The sequence below is a fragment of the Gossypium arboreum genome, chromosome 4 (assembly GCF_025698485.1).
Source record: "Gossypium arboreum isolate Shixiya-1 chromosome 4, ASM2569848v2, whole genome shotgun sequence".
Classification (NCBI taxonomy): domain Eukaryota; kingdom Viridiplantae; phylum Streptophyta; class Magnoliopsida; order Malvales; family Malvaceae; genus Gossypium; species Gossypium arboreum.
This window is the reverse complement of record NC_069073.1, coordinates 115,180,693-115,204,706: the sequence shown is the minus strand read 5'-3', so window position 1 is coordinate 115,204,706 and position 24,014 is coordinate 115,180,693. Positions and strand designations below refer to the sequence as shown.

The 24,014-nt window shown below is 36.7% G+C and overlaps 2 long non-coding RNA genes across 2 annotated transcripts; both read right to left on the bottom strand.

Moving 5' to 3' along the window:
• Positions 1-1,944: 1,944 nt before the first annotated feature.
• On the bottom strand, positions 1,945-22,290 carry LOC128291473 (uncharacterized). The gene is made up of 3 exons (XR_008281264.1): positions 22,131-22,290; positions 21,173-21,214; positions 1,945-2,235 (listed from the first exon to the last, which is right to left on the bottom strand). It is a non-coding gene; the product is annotated as an uncharacterized LOC128291473 (long non-coding RNA).
• On the bottom strand, positions 8,939-11,217 carry LOC128291472 (uncharacterized). Its single transcript, XR_008281263.1, has 3 exons — positions 11,058-11,217; positions 10,100-10,141; positions 8,939-9,229 (listed from the first exon to the last, which is right to left on the bottom strand). It is a non-coding gene; the product is annotated as an uncharacterized LOC128291472 (long non-coding RNA).
• Positions 22,291-24,014: the final 1,724 nt, after the last annotated feature.

The following is a 24,014-nucleotide window of genomic DNA, read 5'->3' as shown; positions in this document are numbered from 1 at the left end:
AAATGCAACCACTAACCAAGTGTTATAAATTACTAGGAGTTGGGAGAGTGGCAACATCACATGGGGGGCAATTGGTCCCTTTAAGTCAATGTGAGCGTGGGTTGATATGGGTTGTTTGCCACTTGGATTTTTGGTTAGCAGTCATCAACTTCGGCAGCCACTCCCACGGCTCAGTTGCCTAACAGCTGTTGTATTTTGGGACTTATATTTTTCCTTTTGGCGAGTGCCTCAATTATCTAACTTTACACGCTTATTTGTGTGGTTTTAGATTTAAAAAGAAATGAAAGACAATGCATATTAGAAGGAAACGCCAAGTGTTTTGCATGTATTGGACAAACAATTCACTCATGCACTTATAAGGTAAATATTTAACAACTCTACAAATATGAGAAAGATGATTACGAATTTCTAAAAATTAATATTTATAAATTATAAAATAAATATGAAATTTGATTAAGTTTTAGTTTAATTGACATCTATATTTCAGAAGACGTGAGTTTGAGAGCTCAATTGGATTGGAAAGAGATTATAAATAGTTTAAAACATATATAATAAAAATTTATAATAAAATTAATGTTAAAAAAATTATATCCCCAACCAACCCCCAGACTGAATTTAAGAAATTGCTAGAGGAGAGAAAAGAAAATGAGAGCCATTAATTGGTATCACTAGAGATATGAAGTTGGACCTACATTATTAGACTTGCAAAATTGAATTTTAATATTCAAAGTTTCTCAATCTTAAAATATATTATTATTTTATTTTGATATATTATATAGTTTATATCATATAAAATTTAAATACATAATACTATATTTTAATATTAAAATATATTAATTTTATGTTTAAAAGTTTAATAAAATAATCTTTAAAAAATTAATAAATAAAATAATAAAATTTCTAAATATTAAATAAAATTAACATATTTTTAAAATTTAAAAATAGAGATTGGTCGAAATATATTTGAATTAATCCTTTATTAATATGAGTGTACTTGAAAAAATTTTAAGATTCATATTTTAGGCCAAACATGTTTTGAACGGTTATATATGGTTTTGAGTAAAGCTTAATTCGGTTGGCATCGAAATTATTGTCAATACAGAAAAACATGAGTTTGAAAGCGTTGAGACGTGTTTTTCTTCCTGTTTAAGGGTTCTTCAATTTTTATAAACAAATCAAAACTGCACAGGGATATACTATAAAGATTTAAAGACTTAATGGTAAGTTTAGTGTTTAGTATTTTTTTTTTTACTTTGGCCTTAATTTTTTTTTCTTTTATTGCTTTGGTCTACAATTTTTAAATTTTAGTTAAATTATTTTATTTTGGATGGAAAAATTGATCGAACCATTAACAGTACTAACTTGCTAGCTCAAGTGACTGTTATAGGCCAATTTGGCCCACTTACATTCATCAGACTAATACCCACTAACCCATTAACCTAAACCGACCAGACCCATATACCACTAAACCCATCAGCTCACCACCCCAAATAACCCAATCCCTAAAACCCATTTACAACCCGAGCCCACCTAGAATAAACCCAATAACTGAGAGGCCCAAACCCATACATCAGCAAACCCTAACACCACCTAACCCCGTCCCATCCGGCTGTAGCACCCCAAACCCAGCCCAGAAGTTATGGCCGGATTCGGCATGGCACATCAAAAACATAAAAAAAAAAATTTCTATTCTAAGTCCAGAAAATCGTACTTGATGTTCAAAAGATTAATTTCATTATAGGTTAAAGTGAATGGAAGCTGTGCACCAGGTAGGAAACCAGAAAAGATGTGGTGAGTCCATCGGACTGCTTAAGTACCAAGCTCCCTTCGGATCCAATCCTAGACATGCATACTACCATTGTCACACCTTAACGTCATGGATATTTCTAGGAAACCGATTTGATTAAGTCATTTTTAGGAAAAGTGATTAATTTTGGAAAATACTTTCATTGCGGAAGCTTTGCTTGTTGTCATGTTATTTTGAAATCAACTGTTGTTTTTGAAAACGCGCCCTAAAGCTATCCAATTTCAACAGTTAAAATAAGTATTATCTATCTTAGTAATACATATTAAAAACCATCAAAAATAAATAAGCGGCCTTGTTACATTTAAAAGCCCAAAATCTCAAACGTAATTAAAAGGATGTCCAGTTCACCAGAAGAAAATCAAACTTTCAGAACGGGTGGCCACTCCGAATTCCCTCACAGCTCCAAGGCCACTATGGTTGGGGATTACCTGCGTGGATGAAAATAAAAGGGATGAGTTTGGGGAAACTCAGTGTATAAAATAACCCAACCATAGTCTAAATCAGCTCAACCCACGTAAATGAATAAGTTGGCCTTAGCCTGAGCGAATTGAATAAAGCCCATAGGCCCATAGCGAGCGTAATGATATTACATGTTTATGCGTAAACCCAACCATATCCAACCGTATACACCCCCGTACCAACCTTACACCGTGTGGGGAGACAACTCGACCCACCCAACTGCTACACACCACAGAATTTGCAGCATGGCTTCCAGAACAGATAATGTGATAGAGTCACCAGATACAGATAATCGTGGCAGAGCCACCAGAACAGATATATGTGGCAGAGCCACCAGATCAAATATTTGTGGCATAGCCACCAGAACGCTTCCTCCATAATACAACCCATGTCCCCATGCAACAAATATATAATCATGGCATCCATCATATAGAATCAGATCGCTATGCTTTTCAGTCAAAATTAACCCTACGGGTATAACGGTAATTTTACACCCAGGGGTATAACAGTAATTTTCCATACATAGGGGTATTATAGTAATTTAGCTACTTTCAGGGTTTTCATGCATATCCTAACTATTTACGTACTATCGAACACTTACACAAGATACTTACGAATTGGGCTCGTTGGCCCATGAACCCGATCTTTGGCCCATTAAGCCCAAATTATTAAAATGTACGAAATCGCGTCTGCGAGTTTATTACTTTAGATTACCAAATATACAAACCCAACTATTTTACGAGCATTCGCACACTCACAAATTCCCAAAATATCGACTTTTCGGCATTTCGGCTTTTGCCAATCTAGTTTATGAGAGGGTGTCAGTTACACACCTGTTTGCGACGATATGCTGACGAGATCCACACACGAACCGCCTACAATTGGATTACTAGCACGTTAATCTAACTATTCAAATACAAACTACGTATTAACCCCTTACAATATTCGGCCAACCACACCTACAAATCATAGTAAGCTTATAAGAAATCAATAAGCAACTCATTAACAAATTTTTGTCAATGTTTACCACATAATCATAATTTCACTGCAAGTTGTCTTCCTGAGCAACGGTCACTAAATTATTTATAACTGGAGCTAAAAAACTCCAAATCATGTGCCGTTAATTTTCCCTGAAAATAGACTCATATATCTTTTATCCATAAAATTTTCAGAATTTTTGGTATGGCCAATCAATACCAGATTTTTCTTAAAGTTTCCCATGTTTCACTGTTTGACTAATCTGACCACTCCTCATTACGAATCAAATTTCTCATTGTACAGAATTCAAAATATGTTCTCGTTTATTTCATTAGAAACTAGACTCAATAATCTTTAATTACATAATTTATTCAGCTTCTAATTCTTCTCCCACAATTTATGGTGATTTTCCAAAGTCACGTTACTGCTGCTGTCCCAAGCAGATTTATTACCAAATCACTCTTTCACACATACCTTGCATGCATGTTATTTAAACATGTATATCACCAATCAATCATCACATATCTATGATTTTACTTAAGTATAATCTCCATTTCATCATTTTAAAGCACAACATGTTAGCCGATTTTTCCCTTTAGCATCTAAGGCACATGCATGCTCATTTGTTTGGCTCAACTTCACCTATCTTCCATTTTTCATCAAAAGAACATGAAACAACAACCATTTCCTTCATTTTAATTCATGACTAAATGCTCACAACACAACTAAAAATCAAAATATACTTCAAGAGTTAAGGTAGAATCAAGAAGAACTCATGAACCTCAAAATAGAAGCAAGGTACCAAGAACTTACCTTCAATTTTCCTCTTCCTAATGACCAAATACTCAAGAGCTTTCTCCTCTCATTTCTCTTCTCTAACTTTCAGCTATGATGAACAAAGATGGACAAAACTTTGTTCTTTTCACCCCTTTTTCTTTTAATAAAACTTCATATTTCATCCATTTAATTCTTTAATACAAAATACATGAAATGCCCATCATGGAACATTTACCTAAACCATTATCATGGAACATTTACCTAACCCATTATCATGAAATATTTGCCTAATCCATTATCATGGAACATTTACCTAACCCATTATCAATTTGTACCATGAATTATGGATATCAAGTATTGTCTACAACAACATGATGGCTAGCCACTTCATGTAAAATGGGAGGTTTGTCATGCAAATCCTCCTATTTTGCACTCCTATTTATTTGGCCACTTCAATTTAGCCTATAGCATTTTCAAACATTTTCACATAGGTTCTATTTCATAATTTCACTCACAAATGACAAAATCAAAGCATGAAATTTTGCCAACATTCACAGAATTCCCGAAAATTAGAGCGTTACAACTCTACCCTCCTTAAAGAAATTTCGTCCTCGAAATTTACGATCCAACTAGTTGAGGTATTGTTGACGATAGTCTCTTCGATTCCCAAGTAGCTTCTTTCCTTCCATGATTACGCCAAAGTACTTTCACTAACGGATGATTTCCTTCTGAGAACCTTAACATCTCGAGCCAATATTTGCACAGGCTCCTCCTCGAAGGTCAAATCAGTCTGAACTTCAATTTCTGTAACTTGCAGGACATGAGCAGGGTCAGCACGACAACACCTTAACATGGAGACGTGAAAAACATCGTGAATCCTGTCTAACTCTGGAGGCAATTCCAACTGATAAGCCACTGGGCCTACTCGCTTCAAAACCCGATAAGGCCCAATGAACCGTGGACTCAACTTGCCCTTCTTACCGAACCTTAATATCTTCTTCCAAGGAGAAACCTTTAAGAAGACCATATCATCTACTGAGTACTCAATCTCCTTACCCTTCAAATCTGCATATGACTTTTGCCTATCAGATGCTTCTTTTAACCGGTCCCTAATTATTCTGACCTTATCCTCAATATCAGCTACCAACTCTGGTCCAAGAACTTGTCGCTCTCCTAGTTCGGTCCAATAACTAGGTGTACGACACCTTCATCCATACAGTACTTCATACGGTGCCATTCGAATACCCGCCTGGTAATTGTTATTGTATGCAAATTCTGCCAACGGCAAGTAATCCTCCCAACTACCTCGAAAGTCAATCACGTATCCCCTCAACATGTCCTCCAGAATCTAAATAACCCTATCTAACTGACCATCAGTTTAGGGATGGAAAGCCGTACTAAAGTTCAATCGCGTCCCCAACGCCTCATGTAACTTTTGCCAAAATCGAGATGTGAATCTGGGATCCCGGTCAGAGACAATTGAAACTGGGACTCCATGAAGTCGTACAATCTCCGCCATATACAGCTTGGCTAACTTTTGAAATGAAAAGTCAGTACGAACAAGTATGAAATGGGCTGATTTGGTCAACCTATCCATAATCACCCACACCGAGTCTTTCTTCGATGGTGTCAAGGGCAGCCCACTCACAAAGTCCATGGTTAGCCTCTCCCACTTCCAAAGTGGTATCTTCACTAGTTGTAACAGTCCAGAAGGTAATTGATGCTCAGCTTTCACTTGCTGGCATGTCAGACATTTCCTACAAACTCACACTTCGTTTAAGTCCAGGCCACCAGTACAATTCTCGCAAGTCGTGATACAACTTATTCCCTCCAGGATGCATGGCATATAGTCCTCCATGAGCTTCCTTCAATATTGTCTGCCTCAAATCAGAGTTCTTCGGAACATAAATTCTTCTTCGGAAACACAGAACTCCTTCGCCATCTAACCCAAACTCAAAAGTTTCCCCTTTCTTAACTTGTTGGAAACGAGTGACCAAAGACTCATCGTTCAACTACTTTTCCTTAATCTGATCCACCCAGGTTGGCCTCACTTGCAACTCAACCAACAGACTTCCATCATCATACAGACTTAAACGAGCAAACATTGCTCTCAGATCAGATACAGCTCTACGACTTAGAGCATCGGCTACCACATTAGCCTTGCTTGGGTGATACTCGATCAAACAGTCATAATCCTTAAGCAACTCAATCCATCTTCTTTGCCTAAGGTTCAGCTCCTTCTGAGTCAACAAATACTTAAGACTCTTATGGTCAGTGTATATAATACACCTTTCTCCGTACAAGTAATGTCTCCAAATCTTAAGTGCAAATATCACTGCTGCCAACTCTAAATCATGAGTCAAATAGTTTCCTTCATAAGGCTTAAACTGTCGTGATGCATATGCAACCACCTTACCCTCTTGCATTAACACGTAGCCCAAACCCACGTGTGATGCGTCACTATACACACTAAAATCCTTCCCAGACTCCGGCTGAATCAACACAGGTGCTTTAGTCAGAACTTTCTTCAACTTCTCAAAAGCTTCCTGCTGCTTCTCAGTCTATACAAACGGTACTCCTTTTCTTATGAGTTTTGTCAGAGGTGCTGCGATCACAGAAAAACCTTCCACAAACCTTCTGTAGTATCCTGCCAGTCCTAGGAAACTTTGTATTTCCGACACCGTCCTAGGTGGCTTCCACTCCAAAATTGCTTCAATCTTCGAGGTCCACCTTAATCCTTCTGGCAGAGACCACATGTCCTAAGAAGGTTACCTCCTTCAACCAAAATTCACACTTGCTGAACTTCGCAAAGAGTTTCTTCTCCCTTAATACTTACAGCACTATACGGAGATACTCATCATGTTTCGTTTCAGTTTCAGAATATACCAGGATATCGTCAATAAAGACGACTACGAACTGATCCAAAAATGGTTGGAACACACGATTCATCAGATCCATAAACGCTGTAGGAGCATTCGTTAGTCCAAATGGCATAACCAGAAACTCATAATGACCATACTGAGTCCTAAATGTCATCTTTTGGATATTTGCCTCCTTGACCCTTAACTGATGATATCCAGATCGAAGGTCGATCTTGGAAAATACAGAAGCTCCTCTAAGCTGGTCGAATAGATCGTCAATCCTTGGCAATGGATACTTATTCTTAATCGTCAGTTTGTTCAACTGGTGATAATCAATGCACATCCGCATCGTACCATCCTTCTTTTTCACGAATAGCACTGGTGCTCCCCATGGAGACACGCTTGGCCTAATAAAGTCCTTATCCAACAACTCTTGAATTTGAGCCTTTAACTCCACTAACTCCTTCGGTGCCATTCTATACGGTGCGATAGACACGGGCGCCGTTGCAGGCAACAAATCTATTCCAAACTCAACTTCTCGATTCGGAGGCAATCCTGGAAGCTCCTCCGGAAAAACATCTTGGAACTCCTTTACGGTCCTAACCTTATCCACTGTCAGTCTCTCCTCTTCCGACTGACTTACAAATGCCAAATAGGCCTCACAACCTTTTCGAATCCACTTCTCGGTTCTTAATGCCGACACCACATTGGACAAATAATCCCTTTGCTCACCTATCACTATAACCTCCTCATCCTTTGTGGTCCTTAACACCATTCGTTTAGTAGCACAGTCCAGAGTCGCTTTATGCTTAACAAGCCAGTCCATTCCCAAAATGAGATCAAACTCTCCGAACGGTAACTCCATCAGATCTCCAGGGAAAATCTTACCTTAAGTTTCTAAGGGTACATCTCTATACAGTTTGTCTACCCTAACCGAGTGACCCAAAGGACTTAGTACAGATACCCCACTCACAATCTCCTCAGAGCAGTCCAAGTCGTCCATAATCCGTTCTGGCCTCCAACCAATATTTCGCCACATTCGGGGCTATACCAGACACGCCCTTAAAGATCTCCGTTCCGTTAGTCCCGAAGTCATTCAAAAATAGATCCCTAAATTTCGTTGCCCGAACTTGCTCCGGCAACCCTTTCTAGAACACGAAGCATTGCCTGTGATAGGGTATCATCCTCGGCATCGTAGTCATGAGACTCTACCTTTATTGCCGGTGGTACCGGTGTATCCACCGCCGGCATATGTCTCGAAGACGAAAATCTCGCTCGAGCACTTCCTCGGCTCCGTCCACGGCCTCTTGTACTCATATCGTATTATCTTGATTACGAATTTTTATGCATCAATTAATATTCCAGTGTTTATTACAGATGTTTTATGAATCAGACAGTAGTTCAAAGTTTGTTTTTGCAGAATCGAAGTCTAGCTATAGTTTCAGTCTCTTATCAGATTTTCCTATGGTTTCAGAATCATCCTATCTAGAGTATCCTAGTAGGGTTTCAGTACAGACAGATAATTCAGAAAAATATTCAGAAGAGTTTAGAGTAATACTTACAGGCTTGAGCCGGAGATTCGGAATGCCACCTTCTAAAGATCTAAATTTTGAAAATCGAGTTTTTCGCATTCTTTATAAAATTTTCGCTTTTGAAAATCTTTGTTTTTGTAAACACATTCCACAGCCGAGTTGTTGCAACCTAGGCTCTGATACCACTAAATGTAACACCCCAAACCCAGCCCAGAAGTTATGGCCGGATCCGGCATGGCACATCAAAAACGTAAAAAAAAAAAATTCCATTCTAAGTCCAGAAAATCGTACTTGATGTTCAAAAGATTAATTTCATTATAGGTTAAAGTGAATGGAAGCTGTGTACCAGGTAGGAAACCAGAAAAGATGTGGTGAGTCCATCGGACTGTTTAAGTACCAAGCGCCCTTCGGATCCAATCCTAGACATGCATACTACCATTGCCACACCTTAACGTCATGGATATTTCTAGGAAACCGATTTGATTAAGTCATTTTTAGGAAAAGTGATTAATTTTGGAAAATACTTTCATTGCGGAAGCTTTGCTTGTTGTCGTGTTATTTTGAAATCAACTGTTGTTTTTGAAAATGCGCCCTAAAGCTATCCAATTTCAACAGTTAAAATAAGTATTACCTATCTTAGTAATACATATTAAAAACCATCAAAAATAAATAAGGGGCCTTATTACATTTAAAAGCCCAAAACCTCAAACGTAATTAAAAGGATGTCCAGTTCACCAGAAGAAAATTAAACTTTCAGAACGGGTGGCCACTCCGAATTCCCTCACAGCTCCAAGCCCACTATGGTTGGGGATTACCTGCGTGGATGAAAATAAAAGGGATGAGTTTGGGGAAACTCAGTGTATAAAATAACCCAACCATAGTCTAAATCAGCTCAACCCACAGAAACAGAATAAGTTGGCCTTAGCCCAGAACAGAATTCAGAATAAAGCCCATAGGCCCATAGCAGAACAGAACAAATATTACATGTTTATGCAGAAACCCAACCATATCCAACCGTATACACCCCCGTACCAACCTTACACCATGTGGGGAGACAACTCGACCCACCCAACCGCTACACACCACAGAATTTGCAGCATGGCTGCCAGAACAGATAATGTGACAGAGTCACGGATCTGAATAATCGTGGCGAGCCACCGAATCAGATATATGTGGCAGAGCCACCAGATCAGATATTTGTGGCATAGCCACCAGAACGCTTCCTCCATAATATAACCCATGTCCCCATGCAACAAATATATAATCATGGCATCCATCATATAGAATCAGATCGCTATGCTTTTCAGTCAAAATTAACCCTACGGGTATAACGGTAATTTTGCACCTGGGTATATGATAATTTTCCATACATAGGGGTATTATAGTAATTTAGCTACTTTCAGGGTTTTCATGCATATCCTAACTATTTACGTACTATCAGAACACTTAGCGCACATACTTACCGAATTGGGCCCGTTGGCCCATGAACCCGATCTTTGGCCCATTAAGCCCAAATTATCAAAATGTACGAAATTGCGCGTACTGCAGTTTATTACTTTAGATTACCAAATATACAAACCCAACTATTTTACGAGCATTCGCACACTCACAAATTCCCAAAATATCGACTTTTCGGCATTTCGGCTTTTGCCAATCTAGTCTATGAGAGGGTGTCAGTTACACACCTGTTTGCGACGATATGCTGACGAGATCCACACACGAATCGCCTACAATTGGATTACTAGCACGTTAATCTAACTATTCAAATACAAACTACGTATTAACCCCTTACAATATTCGGCCAACCACACCTACAGATCATAGTAAGCTTATAAGAAATCAATAAGCAACTCATTAACAAATTTTTGTCAATGTTTACCACATAATCATAATTTCACTGCAAGTTGTCTTCCTGAGCAACAGTCACTAAATTATTTATAACTGGAGCTACGAAACTCCAAATCATGTGCCGTTAATTTTCCCTGAAAATAGACTCATATATCTTTTATCCATAAAATTTTCAGAATTTTTGGTATGGCCAATCAATACCAGATTTTTCTTAAAGTTTCCCATGTTTCACTGTTTGACTAATCTGACCACTCCTCATTATGAATCAAATTTCTCATTGTACAGAATTCAAAATATGTTCTCGTTTATTTCATTAGAAACTAGACTCAATAAGCTTTAATTACATAATTTATTCAGCTTCTAATTCTTCTCCCACAATTTATGGTGATTTTCCAAAGTCACGTTACTGCTGCTGTCCCAAGTAGATTTATTTCCAAATCACTCTTTCACATATACCTTGCATGCATGTTATTTAAACATGTATATCACCAATCAATCATCACATATCTATGATTTTACTTAAGTATAATCTCCATTTCATCATTTTAAAGCACAACATGTTAGCCGATTTTTCCCTTTAGCATCTAAGGCACATGCATGCTCATTTGTTTGGCTCAACTTCACCTATCTTCCATTTTTCATCAAAAGAACATGAAACAACAACCATTTCCTTCATTTTAATTCATGACTAAATGCTCACAACACAACTAAAAATCAAAATATACTTCAAGAGTTAAGGTAGAATCAAGAAGAACTCATGAACCTCAAAATAGAAGCAAGGTACCAAGAACTTACCTTCAATTTTCCTCCTCCTAATGACCAAATACTCAAGAGCTTTCTCCTCTCATTTCTCTTCTCTAACTTTCAGCTATGATGAACAAAGATGGACAAAACTTTGTTCTTTTCACCCCTTTTTCTTTTAATAAAACTTCATATTTCATCCATTTAATTCTTTAATACAAAAGACATGAAATGCCCATCATGGAACATTTACCTAAACCATTATCATGGAACATTTACTTAACCCATTATCATGGAATATTTGCCTAATCCATTATCATGGAACATTTACCTAACCCATTATCAATTTGTACCATGAATTATGGATATCAAGTATTGTCTACAACAACATGATGGCTAGCCACTTCATGTAAAATGGGAGGTTTGTCATGCAAATCCTCCTATTTTGCACTCCTATTTATTTGGCCACTTCAATTTAGCCTATAGCATTTTCAAACATTTTCACATAGGTTCTATTTCATAATTTCACTCACAAATGACAAAATCAAAGCATGAAATTTTGCCAACATTTACAGAATTCCCGAAAATTGGAGCGTTACACCGGCCACTTGCACCTGCCCTTGTCCCATCCACCACCATACCAGCCTTTGACACCACCAGCACCGGCCATATCCTGCAAAATGAAAGGAAGCACACAACAGCAATCAAAAGAGAAACAAACAGTGTAAAAACGGGATATAAAAGCCAAAGGAATAGACCATTGTAAGGGTTCTTTTTTTTGAGATCAATACAAAATAAGTTAAACATATACAATCAGTAACTCAGAGAAAATAAAAAACACCAAAAATAGCACCAAATCAGGAAGCCAAAATGCAAGAATTACAACCAAAATTTAAGGTGATTTTTCTAATTTAGCTACTGTTTTGTTTCTTTTTATAAGTGTTAAAAGGGTATTATAAATATATAAAAGATATAACATAAAAATAAACAAAAAAATAAACTTTTTACCTTCTCAGGCCGAATTTCCCCCTTTCCCCTCTTCTCCCCTTCTCTCTTTTCTTTTTTTTTCTTTCACCGGTACAACTAATTTTTTTTCAAAAAATCTCATCTTTTATAGGGGACCAAAACGCACCGTTTTGGTCCCCCCATTTAAGTCAAAAAACGGCACCGTTTTGATCCCCCCATTTGCACGTTTAACCCCTCCGCTTTTTAAACGTTTTGCAATTAAAGTTTTTACGGTTTAATTTAGCCCCGTAATTTTCAACGCTTTTCAATTTTATCCCTCTCACTGCGCAGCGTTTTGGAAAGTTTGAAATATTGCGCTTTTAATCCCCCTTAGTTTTACCCGTGTTCAAATAGGCCCTTCTCTTTTGTTTTCATTTTAGAATCTATCCCATGTTTTATATTTTATGTTCAATTTAGTCCTTTTGTTAATTTACTGCTTTATTTTCAATTTACTTGTTTTTATTTTCTGTTATTTATTAATTATAATATTTATATTTATTATATTTATTGTATTTATTATATGTCTTAGTGTATAATCTTATATATATGTATGCGTATGAAATATACTTATGTAGTATATAATTTTTATATATCATATATATGTTCCTAAATACTATGTTATATATATATTTTAATACCATATTAGTTATGTTATTGTATTATCTTATATGTACATATTAAATATTATATTAAGTATGTATTTTAAACACCTTATTTTACGTATATGTTTTCAATATTATTAGTTATATTTTTCTTATATACCATCCCATGTCCATATTTTATATTATCTTATGTATATATTCTTAAATACTATTATGCATTTTAATACCATACTATGTATCTATTATTATCTTATTTATTTATATTCCTATTATATTTATTATTAATGTTAATACATCTATCTTATTGTACGTATACATATATATACTCTTTGTATAGTATTATTTTCGTACCTTATTATATTTATTATTATATCTATTATTTTCATTATTATCACTTATTATCTTGTTTTTTATATTATTATGTATATATTTTTCATATATGTCATGTACATACATTTTTATTCATTTTTATACATATATATGTACACATTATGTATATATTTTAATAATACAAGTTATGTATATATTTTTACTATTTTATGTATAGATTTCAAATACTATATGTAGTATATTTCTAACACTATTACTATTATAATTATCATTGTCAATATAGCGAATGTTTTTGTCATATGTGTATATATTTTATATTATCCTTGTTATTATCATTAACCTTAGTATATGTCTTATTATATATCTCTAATATATATATAGGTATATATATTCATGCAATATTGTAATAGTTTTCTTTAACATCATTATTTCCAATATATATAGATTATGTAAATATTATATTATGTAGGTATATATATATATATTATATAAGTTATATACATTTTTCTAAGAAAAGAAATATTATATTGTTCATGTTATTGTGTATACATTTTGATATCATTAGTTATATATTTCTTTATACTACCTTATGTACATATTCTTAATACTGTTGTTATTTTTATATATATATACGTGTTTATGTAGCATGTGTATAGTTTTATATAAATACTATTATCATAGGTACATATTGTATATATTTTATTATGTACTTAGTTTTAATGTTTTCATGTACATATATTGTAGCACCTTAAACCCGGCCCGAAGTTATGGTAGGATCCAAAGATGCCACATCAAAAACGTAAAAAAAATTCCATTCTAAGTCTAGAAAATCTTACTTGATGTTCAAAAGATTAATTCATTAAGGGTTAAAGTGAATGGAAGTCATGCACTGGTAGGAAACCTGAAAAGAGGTGGTGAGTCCATCGGATTGCTAAGTACCAACCTCCTTCGGATCCAATCCTAGACATGCATACCGCCATTGCCACACCTTAACGTCATGGATATTTCTAGGAAACCGATTCGATTAAGTCATTTTTAGGAAAAGTGATTAATTTTGGAAAATACTTTCATTGCGGAAGCTTTGCTTGTTGTCGTGTTATTTTGAAATCAACTGTTGTTTTTGAAAACGCGCCCTAAAGCTATCTAATTTCAACAGTTAAAATAAGTATTACCTATCTTAGTAATACATAATAAAAACCATCAAAAATAAATAAGCGGCTTTATTACATTTAAATGCCCAAAACCTCAAACGTAATTAAAAAGATGTCTAGTTCACGAGAAGAAAATCAAACTTTCAGAACGGGTGGCCACTCCGAATTCCCTCACAGCTCCAAGCCCACTATGGTTGGGGATTTCTGCGTGGATGAAAATAAAAGGGGTGAGTTTGGGGAAACTTCGGTGTGTAAGGAAAACCCATTCAAAGTCCAAGTCACTCAAGCCTATTGGGCCTAAGCCCATTCAGTAATGATGGTCTTGGGCGAGCCCTTTTCAGATTACAATAAACGGGCCTTAGCCTCTTATTCAGATAATGATATGGCCCATAGGCCCATTTCAAAATACATGCAACATCAATAACATATGCAAGCCCATTTGGGTATAGGTGATCTTGGGCCAAAGCCCTTTTGATTATAATAAACGGGCCTTAGCCCTTATTCAGATAACGATATGGCCCATAGGCCCATTTCAAAATACATGCAACATCAAGAAACATATGCAAGCCCATTTGGGAGACTACTCAACCCACCAACCACTACACTCCACCCGTACCAGCCATACACTCCATGTGGGAATAGCTCAACCCACCCAACCCAACACTCCACATTCTGACCTTTCGCTCGCTTATCAATAAATTGAGGCAAAGCCTCCATCGTGGACAAGCCACTTTCGTACTTCCTCCATCAATATCCCAATCCCATGCATCAGATAATAACAACATGGCATGCGATAAATAACAACGATCAAACATGCATTTAGGTCAATTTAACCCTAGGGTATTTGGTAATTTATCTCCCGGGTAAAAGCGTAAATTTTTCACTTTTAAAGGTATTTCAGTAATTTATCTATTTTAGGGTTTTCATGCATATTCCTACCTTTCACGTACTACGAATCACGCATCGAGGGTTCTTACCGAATTGGGTCCGTTGGCCCATCATTCCAATTTTGGCCCATTAAGCCCAAAAATATCGAGGGCACGAAATCATACACTTTGCGGTCAAATTTTGCAGCTTACCAAAAACATTAATCGATTTACCTCACGAGCATTCGCACACTCGTAAATCTACAAAATATCGGTTTTCGGCATTTCGCTTTTCGACTTTTGCCGATCCGGACTAGAAAGAGGGTGTTAGTTACACACATTTTGCGACGATATCTGTGACGAGATCCACACACGAACCGCCTACAATTGGATTACTAACACGTTAATCTAACTATTCAAATCGAACTACGTATTAATCCCTTACAATATTCGGTCAACCACACCTACAGATCATAGTAAGCTTATAAGAAATCAATAAGCAACTCATTAACAAATTTTTGTCAATGTTTACTACATAATCATAATTTCATTGCAAGCTGTCTTTCTGAGCAACAGTCACTAAATCATTTATAACTGGAGCTACGAAACTCCAAATCAAGTGCCGTTAATTTTACTTGAAAATAGACTCATATATCTTATATCCATAAAATTTTCAGAATTTTTGGTTTAGCCAATCAATACCAGATTTTTCTCAAAGTTTCCCATGTTTCACTGTTTGACTAATCTGACCACTCTTCATTACGAATCAAATTTCTCATTGTACAGAATTCAAAATATGTTCTAGTTTATTTCATTTGAAACTAGACTCATTAAGCTTTAATTACATAATTTATTCAGCTTCTAATTCATCTCCCACAATTTATGGTGATTTTCCAAAGTCACGTTACTGCTGCTGTCCCAAGCAGATTTATTACCAAATCACTCTTTCACCATACCTTGCATGCATGTTATTTAAACATGTATATCACCAATCAATCATCACATATCTGTGATTTTACTTAAGTATAATCTCCATTTCATCATTTTAAAGCACAACATGTTAGCTGATTTTTCCCTTTAACATCTAAGGCACATGCATGCTCATTTGTTTGGCTCAACTTTACCTATCTTCCATTTTTCATCAAAAGAACATGAAACAACAACCATTTCCTTCATTTTAATTCATGACTAAATGCTCACAACACAACTAAAAACCAAAATATGCTTCAAGAGTTAAGGTAGAATCAAGAAGAACTCATGAACCTCAAAATAGAAGCAAGGTAGCAAGAACTTACCTTCAATTTTCCTCCTCCTAATGACCAAATACTCAATAGCTTTCTCCTCTCCTTTCTCTTCTCTAACTTTTAGCTATGATGAACAAAGATGGACAAAACTTTGTTCTTTTCACCCCATTTTTCTTTTAATAAAACTTCATATTTCATCCATTTAATTCTTTAATACAAAAGACATGAAATTCTTATCATGAAACATTTACCTAACCCATTATCATGAAACATTTACCTAACCCATTATCATGGAATATTTACCTAATCCATTATCATGGAACATTTACCTAACCCATTATCAATTTGTATCAATTTGTACCATAAATTATGGATATCAAGTACTCATATTGTCTACAACAACATGATGGCTAGCCACTTCATGTAAAATGGGAGGTTTGTCATGCAAATCCTCCTATTTTGCACTCCTATTTATTTGGCCACTTCAATTTAGCCTATAGCATTTTCAAACATTTTCACATAAGTCCTATTTCATAATTTCACTCAGAAATGACAAAATCAAAGCATGAAATTTTGTCAACATTCACAGAATTCCCGAAAATTGGGGCGTTACAACTCTACCCTCCTTAAAGAAATTTCGTCCTCGAAATTTAATCCAAACAGATGAGGGTATTGCTGTTGCATCGTCTCTTCTGGCTCCCAAACTCAGAAGTTTCCCCTTCCTTAACTTGTTGAAAACGAGTGACCAAAGACTCATCTTTCAACTGTTTTCCTTAATCTGATCCACCAGTTGGCCTCACTTGCAACTCACCAGCAGACTTCCATCATCATACTGACTCAGACGAGCAAACATTGCTCTCGGATCGAATCTGACTCTACGACTTAGAGCATCGGCTACCACATTAGCCTTGCTTGGGTGATACTCGATCGAGCAGTAATAATCCTTAAGCAACTTAATCCATCTCCTTTGCCTAAGGTTCAACTCCTTCGAGTCAACAAATACTTAAGACTCTTATGGTCGGTGTATATAATACACCTTTCTCCGTACAAGTAATGTCTCCAAATCTTAAGTGCAAATATCACTGCGCCAACTCTAAATCATGAGTCAAATAGTTTCCCTCATGAGGCTTAAGCTATCGTGATGCATATGCAACCACCTTACCCTCTTGCATTAACACGCAGCCCAAACCCACGTGTGATGCGTCATTTACACAGAAAAATCATTCCCGGACTCACTAAATTAACACAAGTGCTTCATCGAACTTTCTTCAACTTCTCAAAAGCTTCCTGCTGTTTCTTAGTCCATACAAACGGTACTCCTTTCCTTATCTGTTTTGTCAGAGGTGCTGCTATCACGAAAAACCTTCCACAAACCTTCAGAGTATCCTGTCACCCTAGGAAACTCCGTATTTCGACACTCGACCTAGGCGGCTTCCACTCCAAAATCGCTTCAATTTTCCGAGAGTCCACCTTAATCCCCTCAGCAGAGACCACATGTCCTAAGAAGGTTACCTCCCTCAACCAAAATTCACACTTGCTGAACTTCGCAAAGAGTTCCTTCTCCCTTAATACTTACAGCACTATACGGAGATACTCATCATGTTTCGTTTCAGTTTCAGAATATACCAGGATATCGTCAATAAAGACGACTATGAACTGATCCAAAAATGGTTGGAACACACGATTCATCAGATCCATAAACGCTACAGGAGCGTTCGTTAGTCCAAATGGCATAACCGAAACTCGTAATGACCATACCGAGTCACGAATGTCGTCTTTTAGATATCGCCTCCTTGACCCTTAATTGATGATATCCGGATCGAAGGTCGATCTTGGAAAATACAGAAGCTCCTCTAAGCTGGTCGAATAGATCGTCAATCCTTGGCAGTGGATACTTATTCTTAATCGTTAGTTTGTTCAACTGGCGATAATCAATGCACATCCGCATCGTACCATCCTTCTTTTTCACGAATAGCACTGGTGCTCCCCATGGAGACACGCTTGGCCTAATAAAGCCCCTATCCAACAACTCTTGAATTTGAGCATTTAACTCTACTAAATCCTTCGGTGCCATCCTATATGGTGTGATAGACACAGGCGCCATTCCAGGCAACAAGTCTATTCCAAACTCAACTTCTCGATTCGGAGGCAATCTTGGAAGCTCCTCCGGAAAAACATCTTGGAACTCCTTTACGGTCCTAACCTTATCCACTGTCAGTCCCTCCTCTTCCGACTGACTTACAAATACTAATTAGGCCTCACAACATTTCCGAATCCACTTTTCGGCTCTTAATGCCGACACCACATTGGAAAAATAATCCCTTCTCTCACCTATCACCATAACCTCCTCATCCTTTGTAGTTCTTAACACCATTCGTTTAGCAGCACAATTCAGAGTCGCCTTATGCTTAACAAGCCAATCTATTCCCAAAATGAGGTCAAACTCTCCGAACGGTAACTCCATCAAATCTCCAGGAAAAACCTTGCCTTGAGTTTCTAAGGGTACATTCCTATACAGTTTGTCTACCCTAACCGAGTGACCCAAGGGACTTAGTACAGATACCCCACTTACAATCTCCTCAGAGCAGTCTAAGTCGTCCATAATCCGTTCTGTGGCCTCCAACCAATATTCCGCCACATTCGGGGCTATACCAGACACGCCCTTAAAGATCTCCGTTCCGTTAGTCCCGAAGTCATTCAGAAATAGATCCCTGAATTTCGTTGCCCGAACTTACTCTAGCAACCCTTTCCAGAACACGAAGCATTGCCTGTGACAGGGCATCATCCTCGGCGGCCTTATCATACGGCCCATTCTCATCCATCGGTGGTGGTCGTGCTACTTCAGTGGGTATGTGTTTAGAAGACGAAGTTCCAGCTTAAGTACTACCTCGGCCTCGACCACGGCCTCTTCCCCGAGTAGCTCTCGTACTCATATCGATTTATCTTGATTACAAATTTTTATGCATCAATTAATATTCCAGTGTTTATTACAGATGTTTTATGAATCAGACAGTAGTTCAGAGTTTGTTTTCGCAGAATCGAAGTCTAGCTACAGTTTCAATCTCTTATCAGATTTTCCTATGGTTTCAGTATCATCCTATCTAGAGTGTCCTAGTAGGGTTTTAGTACAAACAGATAATTCAGGAAAATATTCAGAAAAATTCAGAATACTTACAGACTTAAGCCGGAGATTCGGAATGCCACCTTCTAAAGATCTAAATTTTGAAAATCAAGTTTTTCGCATTCTCTATAAAATTTTTGCTTTCAAAAATCTTTGTTTTTGTAAACCCATTCCACAGCCGAGTTGTTGTAATTTAGGCTCTAATACCACTAAATGTAGCACCCCAAACCCGGCCCAGAAGTTATGGCCGGATCCAGCATGCCACATCAAAAACGTAAAAAAAAATTCCATTCTAAGTCTAGAAAATCGTACTTGATGTTCAAAAGATTAATTCATTAAGGGTTAAAGTGAATGGAAGCTGTGCACCAGGTAGGAAACCGGAAAAGAGGTGGTGAGTCCATCGGACAGCTTAAGTACCAACCTCCCTTCGGATCCAATCCTAGACATGCATACCGTCATTGCCACACCTTAACGTCATGGATATTTCTAGGAAACCGATTCGATTAAGTCATTTTTAAGAAAAATGATTAATTTTGGAAAATACTTTCATTGCAGAAGCTTTGCTTATTGTCGTGTTATTTTGAAATCAACTGTTGTTTTTGAAAACGCGCCCTAAAACTATCTAATTTCAACAGTTAAAATAAGTATTACCTATCTTAGTAATACATAATAAAACCATCAAAAATAAATAAGCGGCTTTATTACATTTAAAAGCCCAAAACCTCAAACGTAATTAAAAGATGTCTAGTTCACGAAAGAAAATCAAACTTTCGAGCGGTGGCCACTCCTAATTCCCTCACGGCTCCAAGCCCACTATGGTTGGGGATTTCTGCGTGGATGAAAATAAAAGGGTGAGTTTGGGGAAACTCAGTGTGTAAGGAAAACCCATTCAAAGTCCAAGTCACTCAAGCCTATTGGGCCTAAGCCCATTCAGTAATAATGGTCTTGGGCGAGCCCTTTTCAGATTATAATAAACGGGCCTTAGCCCTTATTCAGATAATGATTATGGCCCATAGGCCCATTTCAAAATACATGCAACATCAATAACATATGCAAGCCCATTTGGGTAATAGTGATCTTGGGCCAAAGCCCTTTTCAGACATAATAAACCGGGCCTTAGCCCTTATTCAGATAACAAGATGGCCCATAGGCCCATTTCAAAATACATGCAACATCAAGAAACATATGCAAGCCCATTTGGGAGACTACTCAACCCACCAACCACTACACTCCACCCGTACCAGCCATACACTCCATGTGGGAATAGCTCAACCCACCCAAATTTAACACTCCACAGATTCTGACCTTCTTTGCTTGAGCTTAACAAGAAATTGAAGCAAAGCCTCCAATGCGTGGACAAGCCACTTTCAGTACTTCCTCCGTCAATATCCCAATCCCATACATCAGATAATAACAACATGGCATGCAGTAAATAACAACAGTCAAATATGCATTTAGGTTAATTTAACCCTAGGGGTATTTCGGTAATTTATCTCCCAGGGGTAAAACTGTAAATTTTCCACTTTTAAAGGTATTTCAGTAATTTATCTATTTTAAGGTTTTTCATGCATATTCCTACCTTTCACGTACTACAGAATCACGTACCGAGGGTTCTTACCGAATTGGGTCCGTTGGCCCATCATTCCAATTTTGGCCCATTAAGCCCAAAAATATCGAGGGCACAGAAATCATACACTTTGCAGTCCAAATTTTGCAGCTTACCAAAAACATTAATCGATTTACCTCACGAGCATTCGCACACTCGTAAATCTACAAAATACCGGTTTTCGGCATTTCGGCTTTTCGACTTTTGCCGATCCAGACTAAGAAAGAGGGTGTTAGTTACACACCTGTTTGCGACGATATGTTGACGAGATCCACACACGAACCGCCTACAATTAGATTACTAACACGTTAATATAACTATTCAAATACGAACTACGTATTAATCCCTTACAATATTCGGTCAACCACACCTACAGATCATAGTAAGCTTATAAGAAATCAATAAGCAACTCATTAACAATTTTTTGTCAATGTTTACTACATAATCATAATTTCATTGCAAGCTGTCTTTCTGAGCAATAGTCACTAAATCATTTATAACTGGAGCTACGAAACTCCAAATCAAGTGCCGTTAATTTTTCTTGAAAATAGACTCATATATCTTCTATCCATAAAATTTTCAGAATTTTTGGTTTAGCCAATCAATACCAGATTTTTCTCAAAGTTTCCCATGTTTCACTGTTTGACTAATCTGACCACTCTTCATTACGAATCAAATTTCTCATTGTACAAAATTCAAAATATGTTCTAGTTTATTTCATTTGAAACTAGACTCATTAAGCTTTAATTACATAATTTATTCAGCTTCTAATTAATCTCCCACAATTTATGGTGATTTTCCAAAGTTACATTACTGCTGCTGTCCCAAGCAGATTTATTACCAAATCACTCTTTCACACATACCTTGCATGCATGTTATTTAAACATGTATATCACCAATCAATCATCACATATCTGTGATTTTACTTAAGTATAATCTCCATTTCATCATTTTAAAGCACAACATGTTAGCTGATTTTTCCCTTTAACATCTAAGGCACATGCATGCTCATTTGTTTGGCTCAACTTTACCTATCATCCATTTTTCATCAAAAGAACATGAAACAACAACCATTTCCTTCATTTTAATTCATGACTAAATGCTCACAACACAACTAAAAATCAAAATATACTTCAAGAGTTAAGGTAGAATCAAGAAGAACTCATGAACCTCAAAATAGAAGCAAGGTAGCAAGAACTTACCTTCAATTTTCCTCCTCCTAATGACCAAATACTCAAGAGCTTTCTCCTCTCCTTTCTCTTCTCTAACTTTTAGCTATGATGAACAAAGATGGACAAAACTTTGTTCTTTTCACCCCATTTTTCTTTTAATAAAACTTCATATTTCATCCATTTAATTCTTTAATACAAAAGAAATGAAATTCTTATCATGAAACATTTACCTAACCCATTATCATGAAACATTTACCTAACTCATTATCATGGAATATTTACCTAATCCATTATCATGGAACATTTACCTAACCCATTATCAATTTGTATCAATTTGTACCATAAATTATGGATATCAAGTACTCATATTGTCTACAACAACATGATGGCTAGCCACTTCATGTAAAATGGGAGGTTTGTCATGCAAATCCTCCTATTTTGCACTCCTATTTATTTGGCCACTTCAATTTAGCCTATAGCATTTTCAAACATTTTCACATAAGTCCTATTTCATAATTTCACTCACAAATGACAAAATCAAAGCATGAAATTTTGTCAACATTCACAGAATTCCCGAAAATTGGGGCGTTACAACTCTACCCTCCTTAAAGAAATTTCGTCCTCGAAATTTAATCTAAACAGATGAGGGTATTGCTGTTGCATCGTCTCTTCTGGCTCCCAAACTCAGAAGTTTCCCCTTCCTTAACTTGTTGAAAACGAGCGACCAAAGACTCATCTTTCAACTGCTTTTCCTTAATCGATCCACCAGTTGGCCTCACTTGCAACTCACCAACAGACTTCCATCATCATACAGACTCAGACGAGCAAGCATTGCTCTCAGATCAGATACAGCTCTACGACTTAGAGCATCGGCTACCACATTAAACTCGCGTTGTCAAAATTTTCAAAGTTCCTTGTTCAAGTTAACATTTAGTCGTGATCTTCAAATTTTTTGTTTTCAAAAAATCATGCATTTGCATCGTGTTGTATATATTCTAACTTGTTTTATCCGGTTGTTTTTCAGCTTTAAATTTTTGTGATTTTAGTTTTGGTTTAGTTTTTTTAAATAAAACGTAAAGGTTTGCAAGTTTCTCCCCGCACACGTGCACGTGCATTTTGTTGCATAACATGAGCTCTATACCCGGCTCGTCCGCTTAAGTGAAAGTAAACGCTATGCCTTCGTGAGTTAACTCGTCCCTCCATGACAAGCTAGTGAATACTTTGGGTGACATATGACTTATGCTTTCGTGAGTTAACTTGTCCTCCGCATAGGCATAAGTAAATGTAATCCTCGAATTGAACTCGTGAGCTTTGTGATGGGTTATGACCGAGGCTTCGTGCTAATCTTAGCAGATGATAGTACGAGTAATTCGAGTACCTGTCTAGAACCAAAACCGCATATAGTGAACCATACGAGCCACCCAACTAGAGCCATGCCGAACCTCCGCTCGTTTAGTAGTCACCGAAATAAGTACACGGGAAAAGCACATCTTACCTTCTATTTCTTTTACATTGGTGCTTTCTAAGCAAGGGAATCGAGTCCACTGGACCAAGTAGCTTAATTTGATAGATTTTCCACAGTTTTTCTCTGTTTATATGTGTTGCGCTAACCAAGGTCGTTTGTCTGTATTTTTATTTTTCATCATGCATCGAAGGCATCTTGTTAGGAAGGTGTTGATTAGAGATTGGTTGCCAAAAACGGGTTTCTAATGGAGGAGTCAATTATACGAGTGACCGAAACATTGTGTAATACTCCTTTGATTAAAGAAATGCCTAAATAGGGGCTATCTTGAAATTAACACCAAATTTTTGCATATTCATTCATGATCGACATTCATTTGACATTCATGCATTCATTCATACATTGCATATCCCATACTCGTCGTTTGAAGATAAAATATATAATTTGCAGTT